Raw genomic sequence first — 12613 nt, forward strand, 5'->3', positions numbered from 1 at the left:
AAACCGTGAAATCGCCATTAACCTGAATACAGATGTTTTAAACTAAGAATTACCTGGGGCTTCCGTTTCGCAACTGAGCCGGCCATGTTCCCTCCCAGGGAGGAGGAGGGGCGGGAGGGGCGGGAGTGGAAGCTGTAAGAATGAGTCCTTGCTTCTGTGAGAACTGTGCTGCAACCCAGAGCTGGTGCCTGGGGACACGTGGGTAGTTCTCCTGGGGGAGGAAGCCTGACCTCAGAGAGAGCGGGGCCACCTGCCTCACCTCCTGCTGGAGGGAAGACTGGGAAGGGGAACTGGTTGGGACTCTGAATAAGCCTGAACCCATTGCTCCCTCATGCCTGTGGAGTGGGCTTCCCTGGAAAGGAGTGGATGTTCCCACGGTCGATCATGTTGGGAAACGCCTGGGGTAGGACGTGGGGGAGGGGTGGGGCGTTAGATGGGGATGAGGGGACTCGGGCCTCCTCTGAGCTGAGCTGGCCTTTTTACAAGAAGCAGCTGGAAGGGATGCTGCCCTGGCTCTGTAGGGTCCCAGGGCGGGGTCTGGGTCCTTCAGATCTGAGCGCAGCCCCAACTGGAGCAGGTGTCAGTTCCCCTTTGTAATATTCTTCCCTTCTATGACCCCAGCTCTATTGTCATGATCTCTGAAGGGCCCGTGGGAAGTGGGGTCAAGGCCACTCATCCTACCGGGTGGTGGGGTTTGGAACAAGTCGTGGGCTCGGACACTCCTACAGAAACCAGGATGCTGTCTGGTTTCTAGGGTCCCTCACCACAGGAAAGGGTCGGTCTCGTAGGAGACACACGGCGAGGAACCACAAGCAGAGTGTGCAGGGTGGGCATGGGTGATGGCAGAGAGGGCTGCAGAGGTGGCATACGCTCCATCCAGCAGGTCCTGCAATTCCAGACGAAGGAGCTGAGCTTCATCCAGCAGGTGGCAGGGCCACCAAGCAGGGGCCAGGATGAAGGGCACGCAGGGGCAACTGCGGGGCAGTGAGCTCTGCCTGTATCCGTAGCCCTGGCGGGACTCCCTGCAAGGGATGAGCAGGATGGTGGATACTCCAGAGCTGCCCCACCCAAAATGGCCCCCAGAGCAGAGAGGACCCCATGGGCAAGGCAAGCTGCTATAAATCAGAGGGAACCTGTGCTGATCCCTGGCTCCCTAAATCAAGAACCTGGCAGATTTTCCGGGCGGGAATCAATCTTCCTGTCCCCACAGTAAATACCATAATCTTTTTTCCAGTGTGGTTTAGAGAATGTAACTGCCACGCTCATGATTTATTCGAAAATATTCTGCCAGGTTATGTGAATGAATGGGGAGTCAACGTGCTTTTAAACAGGAGGTCGGAACACTTACAATGGCGGCTCTTTGCAGCAGGCTCCGGCGTTCACACCTGCCCATGATGGAGCAACCTGTGGCCGGCCACCTGGGCAGGGAGGGACACGGGACCTGAGACACCAGAATGCCCCCTCCCAGCCAGCAGGGGACAGGGCAGAGGCAGCTGACTCCCAGCATCTGGCCCTCTTTCCAAGAAAGCAAACTTGAGATTTATATCTTTTTTATAATTTTTTTATTACACAGATAATACAAGAACACATCCTATGCATGTCAAACAATGCAGAAGTTTCTAGAGCAATATGTAAAGTCTCCCTTCGACTCCTTCCCCTTGGCCCCCACTTTCCTACTTCTTCCCTCAGAAGAACCACTAACAGCGACCACCATTCTATATTCATAAGCCATGCACCTTTATCATAGAAATAGGTTCATAATGCACATAATGTGTTTATGGGTTCATATTACTTCTAGGTTTTACAACCTTTATAAAAAATACTGCAATAAACTTCTTTGTAATTAACTGCATCTTGAGGCACATGTATGGGTTTTCTTTTCATACCGATTCAGTTCCTGGTTACAGTCTTGACAGGTTCTGCCAAATTGCCCTCCAAACACACTTTGCCAATAAAATATAAGCATCTCTCTCCCCATACAGCTCGTAGCACTTTCTTTTATTTTTTGCCAAATTGATGGGCAAAGAGCCCTCGTTGTTGACTCACCTGTAACTGGTCATTCCTGTGCTTGGTTTTCTACTAGGTTCTTTTTCCTTGTGGCATTTAGGGATCTTTAGTTTCTGCCTTCTGAATATATGGAATATGTTTCATTTCAATCATTGCTTGTCTCTTAACGTGGCTGTGTCTTCCCTGTTCAGAGATGGGACTTATTTTAAAGAATTCAGACGTGAGTATCTTTTTACGTGTGGCTCTGAGTTTTGTGACTCGCACTGGAAGGCGCTCCTTCCCCAGGATTAGATTTTAAGTGTTTTCTGCATTTTCAAAATAGTTTTCTGTTTCTTTGTTTTGTTTGCACGCGCTCCCTGCTTCCAGCATCTCTGTTTACTCCCTCGCTTCTCCCAGCGCCGCTCTCCCGCAGGTTATGTCCGGGCCAGGACTTCAGTCAGCGCCCTGGGCCCCTGATCTCCTCCGTGTGTCCCCAGTCTTTCCTCTGGGCTCTGGACATGCATAGCCACCTATCCGCGGGACCTCACAAAGACCACAAATTCTCCCAATGGAAAACTGCACTCCCGCTCTTTCCTCCTAAGCCCGACTTCCTTTCTACCCTAGTGAATGGCCTACAGACCTGGGCCTCACCCTTTGCGCTGCTCTGTCCTTCACCCTCCATACCCACAGCCCCCCAAGAGTATGCATGGGTCTCATCAGCTGTACCCCCTAAACTCTCCGTCCACCACTGCCTTTCCCCAGCCACCCTGCCCTGGCCTAGGCCACCTTCTCCTCTTGCCAGGGCTTCCTCCCTACCTGCTAGCTCATCTTTCCAGCTCCACTCCCACCTACTCTAATCCCTTCTCCACGCAGCACTCAGACTGACCTCTTCGAGATGCAGATGAGGTCACATCACCCCATTTTCCTCAAAACTGTTAGAATAAAGAACAAAACCCTTCCTGTGGCCAGTGGGACCTTGCGTGATCTGGGCCCTGCCAGGCCTGGTCTCAGCTTCGCTCTCTGTACCAGCCATGCAGTCCTTCTCCAACCACAGGTCCTTTGCACGTGCTGTTCTCACTATCTGGCATTCTCTCTCCTTTCCACACCCCACCTCTCTTCCCCAATTCAATCCTATTCTCCCTTTTTCTCTCGATTCAAATGTCACTTCCATGACCCCACAGCTTCGTTTAGGCCCCCATGTTATGTTTCCTCATAGTAATATCACCTTTTTCCCATAGCAGCCATCCCAGCGTGTGCAGATTATATTTACGTACTTGATTATTTGATGTCCGTCTGCCCCTTTTCTCCCAAGACTACTGGCTCTGTGAGGGCAGGAGCTGGGTCTGTTTGGCTCAGCACACTGTGTAGCGTGAGGCGTGTGCTCTGTAAACCTTGGTTGGGAGAGCAGCTCACCCTTGACCTCTAGCGATCCTGCTCTTCCCCAGCACCAGCGGCAAGGAAAGGCCAGGAAGTCTCCCTCTTTGAGTTGCAGCAAAGAGAAGACTCCTTGCTCTCTGCCAAGAACTGAGCTGACCCATGTCTCAGGGATGCTGGAAAGAGAGAGGGAGAGGGAGAAGGCATGGGAGGAGGCAAGCTGCTCATCTCCTCAGGGAGAGTGGAAAGGACCAGGAAGCTTTAGGAGGCAGCTGGTCTTCGTGTGGTGATGAATTACAGAGGGGATTGTGGGTGCACAGCTGTGGGTGGATCTGGAAGGAAAGGGCCTCTCTGAGGTCCTGGCAGTCTGTGCCCAAGACTGGGCTGAAATGCATGCTTATTCCCTTCTCATGAGATGCTAAAGGAACAGCTACGTGCATCATGCCTCCAAGTTGAAATGAGTAGGATGAATTCGTTAACAAGTGGAAGAAAGGAAGGAGAGAATGAATAATGGGTGCTAGCATTCATTTTCACTTTTTGGACAAACATTTGTTGAGTTTCTACAGTGAGTCAGGCCTTGGACTCCACTCTCCTGCCAGGAGATACCAGCCCTCTGGCCCAGGACACCTCTCACTCTGTAACCGTGAAACTCCCCTTTCTCACCCCGAGCCACTGGGGTGCCCAGGAGCACTGGCAGGAGGACCCCAGGGCCCGAGGCTCCCTCCCCCTGAGGCACTCCACCCTCTCAGGCACCATTATCAGGAACCCTGGCAGCAACAGCAGCACCAGATCAACCAGGCAAACCAGTGTAACACCACGAAGCCCTTAGCATTAAATTGTCATTAGAACCATAGCCCACAGAAGTAACAGGGCGACCGCCCGCTAAATGAAACAACGAAATGCGACCCAACGTCTCCTAACATGAAAGATGAATTAGCGAGAGTGCGACCGAAAATCACTTATCATACCAAGTACCAAGAAATTCACCATTTTAAAGCAGGGCTGAGCGGAAAGTTTACAGAACTAAATGCTTACATTAGAAGTGAAGACGTCTCAAATCAATCATCTAGGTTCCTACTTTGAGAAACTAGGGGAAAAGAGCCAAATAAACCGAAAGCAAGGAGAAAGAAGATTATAAAAGTCAGCGCAGAAATCAATGAAGTTGAAAATAGGAAAATGATAAAGAAAATCAATGAAACAAAAATCTGGTACTTCGAAAAGAAATCAATAAAACTTACAAACCTCTAGCAAAACTGACAAAAATAAAATGAGAGGAACACAATTCACCAATATCAGCAATTAAGTAGAGGGTATCTCCATAGATCCTGTAGCCATTAAAAAGAGAAGGGAATACTACAAACAACTTCACACTCATAATACAGCAAAGAAAAGAAGACATGGGCCAATTTCTAGAAAACTCTAATCTACCAAAACTTAACCAAGTTTTAAAATATTACCTGAATAGCCTCAAAACCATTAAATAAATTGAACTCATAATTTAAACCCCCTTATGAAAGAAATTCCCAGGCCCGGATGGTTTTACAGAAGAATTCTAGCAAACATTCAAAAAATAGCTAACACCTCTCAAAAGAAGACATACAAATGGGCAACAGGCATGTGAAAAAAGTGCTCACCGTCACTAACCATCAGGGAAATGCAAATCAGAACTGCAATTCAATATCGTCTCACACGTCATCAAAAAGGGCAAGTGCTGGGGAGGATGGGGGGAAAGGAGGCCCTTGTGTGCTGTTGGTAGGAATAGAAACTGACACAGCCATTATGGCAAAAGTTTGGAGATTCTTCAAAAGATTAAAAATAGAACAAATGTGATCCAGCAATCCTGTTTCTGAGCATCTACACAAAGGAACTGGATATCTGAATTCCCCTGTTCATGACTTTTGAAAAAAAGTCAACAAAGCGTTATTCACAACAGCTAAGATATGCAATCAACCCAAGTGTCCTTCAACAGGTGAATGAACAAAGAAAATGTGATATATACGTGATATGATATGATATATATATGTATATATATGTAATAGAGTATTATTCAGCCTTAAAAAGGAAGATCTTGCCATTTGAGACATTCTGGATGAACTTGGAGGACATTTTGGTAGTGAAACAAGCCAGACATAGAAAGGTAAATAGGCATGATCTCACTTTCATGTTAAATCTAAAAAACTCAAACTCATACTGAGAGTAGAATGTAGACTGGTGGTTGTCAGGGACTGGGGGGAGGGGAATAAATAGGGGATATTGGTCAACGGGTACAAAGTTTTGGTTTTACAGGATGGAGTTCTGACTATAGTTAATAACACCTTATTATATACTTGAAAATTTGTTAAGAGAGTAGATCTTAAGTGTTCTTACCACACACATAGAAATAACTATGTCAGGTGATGAATATGGTAATTAGCTGGATTGTAGTAATCGTTGCACTGTGTATCTATAATCCAAACATCACGTCGGACATGGTCAATATATACAATTTTTGTCAATTTTACTTCAATAAAGCTAAAAAACAAATTAACCCCAATTTTACACAGTCTCTTTCAGAAAACAGAAAGGGAGAAAGCACCTGCCAACTTATTTTATGAGACCAATGTTACCTGGATACTAATATCTTCCATAAATTAAGATTCTCAACAAAATATTATCAAGGTGAATTCAATAAAGTGTAAAAGCTATTATACATGATGACCAAGTGGGTATGCAAGGTTGATCTAATATTCAAAAAATCAATCAATGTGATCCACTATATCAAAAAACTAAAGAAAAATTATATGATCATCTTAAAAAGGCATGTGCAAAATCCAACACCCATTCATGAGATTTTTAGAAACCAGGAAGTTAGGAATGGAAGAAATTACCTCATTGATAAAAGCAACTGCAAAAAAATCCCTCAGCTAACATTATATTTAATGGTTAAGGATATTACACTTCCTCAAAAATGTCTATCCTCACCACTTTTATTTGACATAGTGCTAAAAGTTCTAGCTATTGCAACTGACAAGAAAAAAAATATAAAAGGCATATAGATTGGGAAGGATGAAATAAACTGTCCTCATTCACAGATGATATGATTATCCACACTAATAAAAGAGAAACATGCAAATTACCATCACTCCGCTACGCCCAACAGCCAATCAGAGTGAGTATGCAAATTAACCTGAAAAGATGGCAGCAGCCCCACCCCCAGCCACTCTGGGCCTATGGAAGTCGGAGAAACCGGGCCCCAGCGCCTGAGGCTGGCTGCAACCCAGGAGACGAAGAAGCCACCTGCCCCATGATCCCAGGCTACAGCCAGCTGGAGAAGCCGCCCTCCCCATGTCCACCCGCTCCACGTCCTGGGGGAGGCAGAGAAACTGGGCCCCAGCACCTGAGGCTGGCTGCAGCCTGGGAGACAAAGAAGCCGCCTGCCCCATGATCCCAGGCCACAGCCAGCAGCAGAAGTCTCACGTCTGCCTGCCCCATGTCCTGGGGGAGACGGAGAATCCGGGTGCCAGTGCCTGAGCCTGGCTGCAGCCTGGCAGACGGAGAAGCCGCCTTCCCTGCAGTCCTGGGCACCAGTACCTGCGGCTGGCTGTGGCTCAGGAGATGGAGAAGCCGCCCACCCTGCAGACCCGGGTGCCAGCACTTGTGGCTGCAGCCCAGGCGAAGCTACCTGCCCACCATCCCCTGTGGCTGCAGCTGGCCTGGGCACCTATGGCTGACCAGAGGGAAGGAAGCCGGGATCCCAGGTGCCTGTGGTCAGCTGGAGGAGGGAATTCTGGGTCCCAGATGCAGGGCCGAGTCAGAGGTGGTTAGGGGTAATCAAGCCAGCAGGGGAGCAGTTAGGGACAATGAGGCTGGCAGGCAGAAGCAGTTAGGGGCAATCAGGCAGGCAGGCGAGCGGTTAGGAGCCAGCAGTTCTGGATTGTGAGAGGGATGTCCAACTGCTGGTTATCCCCTGGGGGGGTCCCAGATTGGAGAGGGTGCAGGCCGGGCTGAGGGACACCCTTCCCCCCCCCCACCCCCACCCCCATGCATGAATTTCATGCACCAGGCCACTAGTCTATATATGTAAAAGCTTAAGCGACCGAATGACTGAACATCCAAAAGACCGGTCGACTGGTTGCTATCAGATGCTCAATGCAGAAGCTGCCCCCTGGTGGTCAGTGCACTCCAACAGTAGGAGCGCTGTTCAGCTGACCAATGGGCAGACTGCAGTGGAGCAGCAGTGAGCCTACTTAGCCGTGGTGGCGGCAGGTGCAGTGGGGCCAGGATGAGCAGGAGCAGCAGGCGGTGTTGGACTCCCAGTTTCCGACCGATTCCTGCAGGCCATGCCGAGGGACCCCACTTGTCTGTGTATAAAATCTCAAAGAATCAACAACAAAAAACCCTCCTAGAACTGTCCTGACTCAGTTAGTTGGAGTGTTGTTCCATACTCCAAACCAAAAAGGTTGCAGGGGGTTTGATTCTTGGTCAGGGCACATACCTGAGTTACAGGTTCAAACCCCAATTGGGACCCATAAGAGAGGCAACAGATTGATGTTCCTCTCTCACATGGATGTTTCTCTCTCTCTTTCTGTCTCTCATCCTCTCTGTAAAATCAATAAACATTCCTCAGGTGAAAATTTAAAAAAAAAAATTCCCAAACTAATAAATGAGTTCAGCATGTTCTCAGGATACAGGATTAATTCACAAAAACCAATTAGTATTTTTAGTACTAACAATGAATATGCAGAAACTGAAATTAAAAATACAAGGCTATTTACAACTACTCCAAAGATGATGAAATACTTTAACAAAAGGTGTATAGGATCAGTATGTTGAAAATTACAAAATTCTCATGAAAAACATCAAAGAAGATATAAATAAATTGAGAGACATGTTGTGCTTATGGATTGGAAGGTTTAACAAAGTTCAATGATCCCCAAATGAGCTACAGGTTTAATGAAATTTCTATCAAAAATACCAGCAAGCTTTCTGTGAACATAGACAAGCTTATTTTAAAATTTATATAGAAAATAGCAGAACCCAGAATAATTAAAGAAATCCTAGTGATAAAGAATAGAATGGGAGGAATCATTCGATTCAATATTACTAGTATTATCATATTAATTAGGACAATGTGATCTTGGTGAGGGAAGAGACACATAGATCAATGGAACAAAATAGTGGACCCAAAAATAGACTCACAAAAGTATGCTCAACTGTTTGTTTGGTTGTTTAATTATACAAAAGTGTAAAGGCAATTCAGTGGAGGAAGGACATTCAAAGGCAAAAATTTGCAACTTGCCTGGCCAGCATGGCTCAGTAGTTGAGTGTCGACCTATGAACTAGGAGGTCATAGTTCAATTCCCAGTCAGGGCACATGCCCAGGTTGCTGGCTCTATTCCCAATAGGGGCCATGCAGGAGGCAGCCAATTGATGATGTTCCTCTTTCATGGATGTTTCTATCTCTCTCTCCCTCTTCCTTCCTCTCTCTCTAAAAATCAATTTAAAAAAAAAACATTAAAAAACAATGATGAGATTTTACTACAGATCCATCAAAATGCTTAAAATTATTTAAAAAAAAATAGTGACAACACCAAATGCTGGCAAGGATGAGGAGAACTGGATCATGCATACATTGCTTGTGAAAATGTAAAATGTACAGCAGCTCTAGAAAACAGTGTGGCAGTTTCTTACAAAACTAAATATGCAATTACCATACAATCTAGCAATTGCACTCTTAGGCATTTATCCCAGAGAAATGAAAGCTGCTTTCACACAAAAATCTATACAGACTTGTTGATAGCAGTTTTACTCATAATAGCCAAAAACTGGAATTAACCCAGGTGTCCTTCAATAGATGAATGGCTAGACAAACTGTGGTACATAGCAATATCTTTGCTGATATATCTCCTAAGGCAAGTGAAACAAAGGAAAAAAAATAAGCAAATGGGGCTACATATGTTACCAAAGAGCCACCCCAGTCAAAGGGATCTCCCCCTCCTCAGCTCTTGTCACAGTCATGAGAAAGAATTCAGAGTGACGGAAAGCAGTGTTGAAGCAAGCAAATTTATTAAGGAAGCAAAGCAAATGAAATAATTAAGAATACACTTCAGCCCTAGCTGGTTTGGCTCAGTGGATAGAGAACTGGCCTGTGGACTGAGGGGTCCCCGGTTTGATTCTGGCCAAGGGCACATGCCTGGGTTGTGAGCTCGATCCCCAGTGTGGGGCGTGCAGGAGACAGCCAATCAATGATCCTCTCTCATCATTGATGTTTCTATCTCTCTCTCCCTCTCCCTTCCTCTCTGAAATCAATAAACATATATTTAAAAAAAGAAAGAATACATTGGCATAAAGCAAAAGCAGGCAACTCAGCTAGTCTGAGGGGTTTTATCCCTTTTCCTCCATAGATTTCAAGGTTTCCCTGACTGATAAACTAGATTTCAAGTTCCCCTTTTTACATTGTTGCGGTTTCCCCAGAATTTATGAGAACGTCTGGTGGTTTTATCTTGGCTGACTTCTTTGTTCAGTAGGTGAGATAAACACCCCCTTTTTTCTCCCTTTCTCTTCTCCTGCCCTAGCAGCTATCTTTCCTGCCTACCATTGCCCCCTCAAGAGATACCATCCAAATGCTTTTGAGGTTTTTGTCATTTGTCTCCCAGACTTCATCTGTCCTTGGGGTTAGTTGGCATACACGGCACTAATTGGGTCTTTGTTCTCTATTTTCCAGGCCAGGGTGATTTAAGCTTTGTATCCTCTGGGTAGGGGCGAGAGATATAAACCATTTGCTCTCAAGTGTTCTTTGTTGGGCAAGATAAGGTCTTGTGATTCATAAGCTGGCTGCAAGCTGCCCACCCTGTTTGGCCTTGTTTAATTTTCTTGTCTCAGTTTCCCCATTCCACTTGCCCAGGGATTTTGCTAGCTTCTTACTATCCTGCTACATATCAAACTAAAAAGCTTCTGCATGGCAAAGAAACCATCAGCAAAATGAAAAGGTGTAAATATGGGAGAACATATTAGCCAATGTCTGATAAGGAGTTAATTTTAAAAATATATAAAGAACTTATCCAACTCAACACCAGGAAGACAAACAATCCAATTTAAAAATGGGCAAAGGACCCAAATAGACACTTCTCCAAAGAGGACATAGAGATAATAGACATCTGAAAAAATGCTCAATGTCATTAATTATCAGAGAGATGAAAATTAAAACCAAAATGAGATATCACCTCACACATGCCAGAATCACTACCATCAATATATCAACAAACAAATGCTGGAGAGGATGTGGAGAAAAGGAAACCCTAGTATTCTGCTGGTAGAAATGCAGACTGGTGAAGCCACTATGGAAAACAGTATGGGGTTTCTCAAAAAATTAAAATGAAACTGCCTTTTGACCCAGCAATCTCACTTCTGGGAACATATCCTAAGACTCCCAAAACACTAATCAGAAAGAATATATGCATCCCTATGTTCATAGCAGCATTATTTACAATAGCCAAGATCTGGAAACAGCCCAAGTGCTCATCAGTAGATGAGTGGATAAAAAAACAACAACTGTGGTACATTTACACAATGGAATACTACCCAGCTATAGAAATGAAGGCACTCTTACCTTTTTCAACAGCGTGGATGGACCTAGTGATTATTATGCAAAGCAAAATAAGCCAGTCAGAGAAAGACAAGTATCACATGATCTCACTTATATGTGGAATCTAATGAACAAAATAGAACCATAGGCATGGATACATGGAACAGATTGACAGATGTCAGAGGGGAGAGGGGTAGGTGGATGGGATGAAAGAAGGTGAAGAGAATAGCCAACGAACATATATGCAAAGCCCATGGACACAGATAACAGTGTGAGGATGGCCAGAGGGAAGGTGGGTGGGGCTGGGTGGAGGTGGGCAAAGAGGAGAATATGGGGGACATCTGTAATAGTGTCAACAATCAAAATAAATTTAAAAAAATAGAATACTACCCAGGAATGAAAAGGACTAAATGATTGAGATATGGAACATCTTAGAAGACTCTACATGGAATTGTGCTGAATGAAAAAAGCCAATGCCAAAAGGCTACATACTGTATGGTTCCATCCATATAACATTTTTGAAATGACAAAAGTTTAGAAGTAGAAAACAAATTAGCGATTGCTGGGATTAGCAATGGGGCAAGGACAGAAGTTCTTGTGTAGTATGAAAAGGCAACATGAGGAATTGTTCTGATGGAACTGTTCAGTCTCTTGACTGGTGGTGAACAGGAAGATCTGCACATGTGATAAAACTGTGTGTAATCGAACACACACACATCCACCAATTCATACAAGTAAACTGGGAGAAATCATAATAAGATGGATGCATTTATCAATGTCAACATCCTTTTTAAAAAATATATTTTTATTGATTTTAGAGAGGAAGGGAAAGGGAGAGAGAAAGAAACATCTATGATGAGAGAGAATCACTGATCTGCTGCCTCCTGCACACCCCTGCTGAGGATCGAGCCCACAACCCGGGCATGTGCCCTTGACTGGAATCGAACCTGGGACCCTTCAGTCGGCAGGCCGATGCTCTAGCCACTGAGCCAACCCAGCTAGGGCAATGTCAACATCCTTGTTAGGATATTGGGCTGTAGTTGTGCAAAATGTTATCATTGGGGGAAATTGGATAAAAGTACACAGGCTCTCTCTGTATCATTTTTTAAAACTGCATGTGAATCTATAATTATCTCAATAAAAATGTCAATTAAGAAACAGAATAGCCCTTACCGGTTTGGCTCAGTGGATAGAGCGTCGGCCTGCGGACTCAAGGGTCCCAGGTTCGATTCCAGTTAAGGGCATGTACTTTGGTTTCAGGCACATCCCCAGTAGGGGGTGTGCAGGAGGCAGCTGATGGATGTTTTTCTCTCATCGATGTTTCTAACTCTCTATCACTCTCCCTTCCTCTCTGTAAAAAATCAATAAAATATATATTTTTTTAAAGAAACAGAATAAGAAAGCCATCTGACATGCAGGTAAATTTAATAAAGACACTAAAGTACTAAAAAAAGAAGTTCAACATACGCTTACCATAAGATCCGACTGTTCCAGCTCTCATTTACCCAAGAGAAATGCAACACTATGTCTTACAATGGCTTGTGAGTGAATGTTCATAGCAGCTTTAGTTGCAATGGGCCAAGACTGGAAACAACCCAAGTGTCTATAAACAGGTGACTAGTTGAACAAATTATGGTATATCCATCCAGTGGAATATTATTCAGCCATAAGAAGGAATGAAGTACTGAT

This window comes from Eptesicus fuscus, chromosome 20 (genome assembly GCF_027574615.1).
Source record: "Eptesicus fuscus isolate TK198812 chromosome 20, DD_ASM_mEF_20220401, whole genome shotgun sequence".
NCBI lineage: Eukaryota > Metazoa > Chordata > Mammalia > Chiroptera > Vespertilionidae > Eptesicus > Eptesicus fuscus.